The following is a 6,574-nucleotide window of genomic DNA, read 5'->3' as shown; positions in this document are numbered from 1 at the left end:
GCATGGTTACATTTTTAAAAAGTGTATACAGTCTTGTTTAAAATGTGTTTGAACATGTGATGACAATAAACAAGCTTGATGATACATATATTTGTTTTTCGACTCATTTATTTAGAATAAGATTTTTTCATAAACACCTCACCAGATTGTATACATTGAGAGTTTTTAAACATATCACAATTATAGACATGCGGGTGTAGTTTTTTCACAAATAGCGAGACCTTTTTATCATTTTTAGTCAAGTCGTTGGAATATTTAGATAAAACATCTTCATAGCTCAAACCCTTTGACATGTGGTAGAGAAAGAATACACAGTGTTCGCCGCACGTAACCGATGATAAATCCTGAACCTGTTTATTTGAAAATTGTACATTGTAACATGTAGTTTTTAGAAATTTATAAACGGTTGACGGAAACATCTTGCTGTCTGGCCTGTTTCCAAAACTGTCAAAAAAACAACCGACACGGTCTTCAGTTATGTACACAGCTAACCAGTGTTCACCCGGTTGGTCCGAACTGTGTGTGTTAATTATCACAGATGCTGGTAATGTTGCCACAGGTCTTTTGGGTAATTGGTCGGACGGCAGTACGCCTAAAAAACACGTGTTTGTGGAGATTTTGTCCATAATATTTAATAGTTGTACGGTGTTCATTAATTCAGTAGTGGTCCACAAGAATCTGCCTGCGATTGGACACTTCAATCATGCTATCAAATATAGCGTAAACTATTAAATTGATAGTGTTTCGAAGCGGTTGTCTAAAACGCATTTCCAATCTGATGTTCCCTGATCTAATTAATGACATGTGTTGGCTGCATTCTTCGTCCGGCGTGAGGTTAAAAGCGTAGAGTGTGTAACCGTTCAAGAAATCCTCTCTGTCGATAGACAATGCCCGATTTTTTAGATGTCTGCCGGTTGATAACGCCAGCTGATAAAACTCTCTTATAGCAGAACCTTCTATGTACTGTGGTTGAAACGGCTTGGCAGGGAATTGCTGTCCGTCCACATACACTGCTAGGAATTCTAAATCATAATGTTTGAATGCAAAAGGGTTTTTAGCATAAGATCCTGAAAACGCGTCATTATCAACCATCCCAATCACAATGGCTTTTGGTAGTGTCCCCAAAAACAGGTTTTCCTGATTAGCGACGCGTGTTCCGGTGGGGACGGAGAAATTTTTTAAGTATACCCTGTCGATAGGATATTTAGCTGTTGCTGTGAGTAATGCCTGCGCGTGTCCCAACCTGACAGCTGGTGACACTGAAACCTTTTTAACAAACATGGACGCTGCCAGTATGTTTATTTTATAACCCAAATTGTCACTGCGCATTAAGCAAAATTCATCTTTAGCACGTGTTAATCGAATTTTTATATCAACGCCGTTCAACATGAGTTTTTCTTGAAAAAAGATATCGCTGTGTATGGGAGATAATAATTCAACAACGCTACTAGCATTAGTGAATGCTGCCCTCTTGTTCAACCCCCGGTTTGCTCCAGCCGGATCCGCAGTATCCATATGACCCGCAGTATCCTTGTAAAATAGGCCCGCTGAGAAAAGCGTTTCGAGTGCATGACGGTCATAATTTATCAAACACTCAAGAAGACTTCTGTACGGGTATGTATTTGAACTCTGTGAGATCAGCCGATCCCCCAGGGATACGTCGACCTGTGAAAATATTGTAGCTCCGGGGTAATTAACCAAGCCGACTGGTGCACCCTCATCTATATCGAGTCTTGTGTATAAAAGTGTATTGTTTAAATCAATATAGTCTTCACCGTTTCCAGCTATGAAAAACTCCAGGGGTGCCGAGTCAGTCAGTGCCGAGATAGGCGGCACTTCGATGTATGTACTTTTTTCTATAGACAACTGCGTCATGGGGACTGTAAACAAATCCAGCTCTGACTTTACGCATTCATCGGACATCCCGTGTATTAACGCCATGACTAAAAGATGTTTTTTAAATTTCTTTTAGTCCGATACTCATGCATGCGTTGTTTACCCCTCGAGTTTCTTTTAGACACTGAGTTTTGTTTCTTCTTTACTTTACTTTTCTTTCCATGTGTGATTCGTTTTACACCCGGTGGTTTGTGTTCATATCGCCTGTTCATTACCATCATACCTGAACCATCTTGTCCAACATCATTTTGTCTAGGTCTCATGACATTCGTTACTACATCGGTAACAATGTTCTTTGCCGCCGATTTTAGATGGGGTTTTGCTATAGCGAAACCTTTTTTCAATAGCGGTAGTGCCATTCGGAAAAGACCTCGGAAAATACCGCCAAGCCCTGCACCGTACATGGAAGGGGCGCCATAAAAACCTGGAATCCCACCCCCAGCTTGGTTTTGATAATACGTCACATAACGATGAGGGTCTATCGTGTACGGATTAAAAGCCTTCATAGTTTCTCAAATTCTTTGAGATTGTTTCGTGGGTCTGAAGTGTAGTTTTGTAACCACCTTGCCGTACTTAAATGGTATGACACAATTCTGATCTGATTTCACTTCTACAGCTATATCGCTGATGTGTGATTTCGAAACACGTACGTAGTGCGCTCTGTCATACTTGACTGTGACAAACTCTTTGTTTTTCCCGGTTATATGTACACATCGTAGAAGGGGTACAAAATAGTCACCCACCGCCTGATATTCTATAAAGTCTGTATAGACAAAAAGGCTATATTCGCCACCATACAGGTCGGCCGGATATGATGCATATGCTCGACTCAACGGATCCACAGTAATGCTTGCGTCAAAAAATTCGTTATTCTTAAATCCTAAAATAATCCTAAGATTGCCTGATATCGCTATGGTGACAGGTTTGTTCGAATAGACATAAACCTTATTAATAAGGTCATCATAACCAAATGTAACGCCGTGTACCCTGGTATAGCCGCTTATCTCTTTGACTATGTCTGTAATGCTTGTGTAATAACCTACGCGTATTGTAACATTCAATCTCTCCCCTGTTATATTATTGGTCAAAAAGATGATTTTGTCATCCTCTCCAAAAGTCGGCCATGATCGCGGGTACTGGAATTCAATCAGCGCTACTTCCCAATCGCCCTTTAAAATAATAGGTTTCGCGAGTTTGGTCCTATACTTTGATATGGTATTATCAGGATATACGCTCTGTGAGGCATTACACGGCAGGGTTACATAAAAGCCATCGTCCCCCATGGCGTTGTTTTATCGTGAATGAAAGACTGATTCTGGAACAAACTATTTAAACATCTACTACGTCTTTTTCATCAACCCAAGAGTTAAATTTTTCAGGCCACCCCAACCACTTCGCAAAGACCATACGTCTTTTCCCCATGTTCTTCCTTTCCAAAATTTTCTCAACTTTAAACGGTTTATTACTGATTAGTTTGATCTTTTGCAATTCTTCTTCATAAAAGGTACCGTCTATTATATCGCCGTCATAATCTACCAATTTGTAGACCGGTGGATTACGCGGGATACATGCTGATATAGTAAAGAATTCATCTGTGAAGTTTTGTTCATATCCTTTCGTGAATGCACCTCTTGCTTTAGAAATTCTTACAATGTCGCCTGTTTTGTAATTGAACGTAACATTTTTCTGCTTCGCATCGTTCACACCGTACAATGACTGAAACACTCCTGCTTCATTTGTAGAGCAGACCTGTGCAGGTTTCATTTTAATGCTACGATGGTAGCTGGCATTGTATGATTTTATTAAATCAGGAAGTACGTCTATATACCTTTTAGAATTGACCGATGTCAGATATCGCCACATTCTACCCTTAATAGTCCTGTTAAAACGTTCGATAACGCTTGCCTTTAATTCGCTACCTGTGGCAAAATGGGTGATGCTGTGTTTTCTCATTAGATTTTGAAATCCTTTGTTGAAAAACTCCTTTCCTCGATCGGTCTGTAATTTTTGAGGTACTCGTCCATCCTTTAGAATAGTTTCAAATGCTCTAGTCACCTCAGCTCCGGTCTTGTTTTTTAAAATACGAGCCCACGCATGTTTACTAAAAACATCTATACACGTTAACATGAATTTATAACCATCGTTTTCCTTTGAATACATAGACATGTCAACAAGATCTGCTTGGAATTGTTTGTCTATACCATACACCACGACTCTATTCCGCTTGTATTTTAAACGCGCTGGTTTGTGTAACGTGTATGCATCCTCCCCTGATAACCAGTCAGAAACCGTCTTATTAGACAACCTGACCCCTGTATTTTTAAACACGGCATCTTTTAACCTTGTTTTACCACCGAAGGAGCCCTCGCTGTCTGGCGTATAGTAGTATGTTTTTAAAAGGTCAGTCATGATGGGTTGCTTCGTGAAATAATGACACATTCTATTATGGTTACACATTATTTATTTTCAAATTATGCGTTGTCGAGGTATTGTAAAAATTTCACACATATATCTAAATCTCTCTCAATAAGGTATGAAACCAGCGTCTCGACGATGGTATAAACATTCATCATGACATTTTCACGCAGTTTAACAATACAAACATCGGTTACGTAAGCACACAACTTTATGATCGGGCCTATTTTAAAACTATGATTACACAACATGCTTTCTATGATCCTACATATAGACGCATGACAACATCCGTCACCATTTACACACATGTGTACAAGATTACACCATACTATAGAATTTCTTCTGGCTAACGTCATGTGTTTTTTGAGATTGTCCAAACGTATGCTAGATGTCACATAAACACTGTTAAAATCAAACACTTCATCCGCAATAACATTACACAACAATGATGTTAGTTCAGATTTAACAAAATCTTTTGACAGACTGAAACCCATGTTTACAGAACAGTCTTCTCACCCCAGCTCTTTAGCGCTTCATAAATTACATCAGCACTTTGTGAGTCAGCAAGCCTCTCAGTCATCTGATCCAGCCTCTGGAAAAAGAAAGGTTCATCTTCTAATTCGTAGGCCAGCGCCCCCACAGCACCATTGATTTTCTGAGGATGTACATAGAGGCCGCACGCTGTTAGAACGTTTGTGATGAGGTGGTGTGTCTCAGGCTGGAAAAGTCTCTGCTTTATCTTGTCCATGTTGGTAATGTAGAAATATCCCTCCGGCTCATAGAGACACGGGTGTTGGGTCTGACTCGGATGGTCCACCATGCAGCCATAACAGGTTTCCCGTAGCAGTCGTCCGACAATGTTTTGGAGGATTCTGCAAACGCAAAACTTTATGGTTTTAAAAGCTTTTAGTGTGGAACAAGTCAATTCGTCGCCATCCCACGGGTTTGAGACATCGCCCACATGTGTCGCCGCCGGTGGTGGCTTCTCATCAGAGGTTTGCAACAACGGGATGTCTACCAATGGTCCAGGCATGTATGTCAAATTCTGCAACCCCAGACTGTCACCCAGTTTGTCGATCCAACAACAGTCTTCAACAGCATCAGATGCACCATTCAGTCTAACAGCCATGACTTAACAGAACCTGTATGGGTTGGGGTTAGAGAAGGGTCAGGGAGAAGGGAAGGAGGTCATAAATTACGCGCTGGGGTCCGGTGGAGAAGGCAGAAGGCTAGGAGGCCATAAATTACGCGCACAGTGTTCAGTGTCCAGTGGAGAAGGGGAGAAGGGGAGAATGTAGAAGGGTAGATGGTCATAAATCACGCGCTTTTTCCTCATACAGATATGTCATCAATCATTTTTGACATAAAGTATATTTTAATCACTACTGTCATCTGCTTCACTGTGCAGAGAGCAGCAGACCAGATGGTCGTATATGGAATTTCTCCCCTTATGACATCATAAGGGGAAAGGTTACCCACCCCTTTCCCACCCCTCCCCTAAAATGTCACTCCACTGACCATCATGCCTTGAAAACGTCCAAATTGTTAAATGATTGGATGTAAAAATGAGCACAAACATTTAGTTCCACAATGTGAGACTCTGAAAAACCATTGGGTTAATAATTTTTTTCTGGAAAAATGGCAAAAATGTGCCAAACAGGAAGTGTTGATGACATAATTTCCTCGAATGCCCCTCAACTTCTATAGGCTGCTCTCCTCCTCGTCCCGCCTCTCTCATCTTCATTTGCATTTAAAACTACAGACACAGAAATGTTGCGTCCTGGGAAGTATCATTGTGAGACTGTTTAAATTGGCTGTAATTTGAAACAGACTTCACATACAGTATTTGGGGACACTGAGACCGATATAGAAGAAAGAGTTTAATAATAGTTGACCTGTCATTGAATAATGGACATTGGTTCCATATGATTCATTTGATTTAGGATGTTCTACTTCCTTCACATTATTTCAAACCAAACATATTGAAATAGTTCAGCTTCATTTGATTGTAAGTTTCTCTGTATAAGGGCGTCTGATAAAATCCATAAATGTAAACTGTTTATGTCGGTTCCACCCGGTGTGACTGGGACCAGAATCTGTCTGTGACACATCGAGCTGAATTCCTGTCCAGTCCAGTCCAGGTATCCAGTCCACAAATTCATTCATTTTCAATCTACTGCTCATAACTCTTATTTTTGGGCTGCATGTTCTTTTTTATCCAAACAGAAGCTCCCAGCTAATCAGTGAACATGAATAATACTGA

This window comes from Denticeps clupeoides, chromosome 9, assembly GCF_900700375.1.
Source record: "Denticeps clupeoides chromosome 9, fDenClu1.1, whole genome shotgun sequence".
Classification (NCBI taxonomy): Eukaryota; Metazoa; Chordata; class Actinopteri; order Clupeiformes; family Denticipitidae; genus Denticeps; species Denticeps clupeoides.
Note: the sequence above shows the minus strand (reverse complement) of the source record.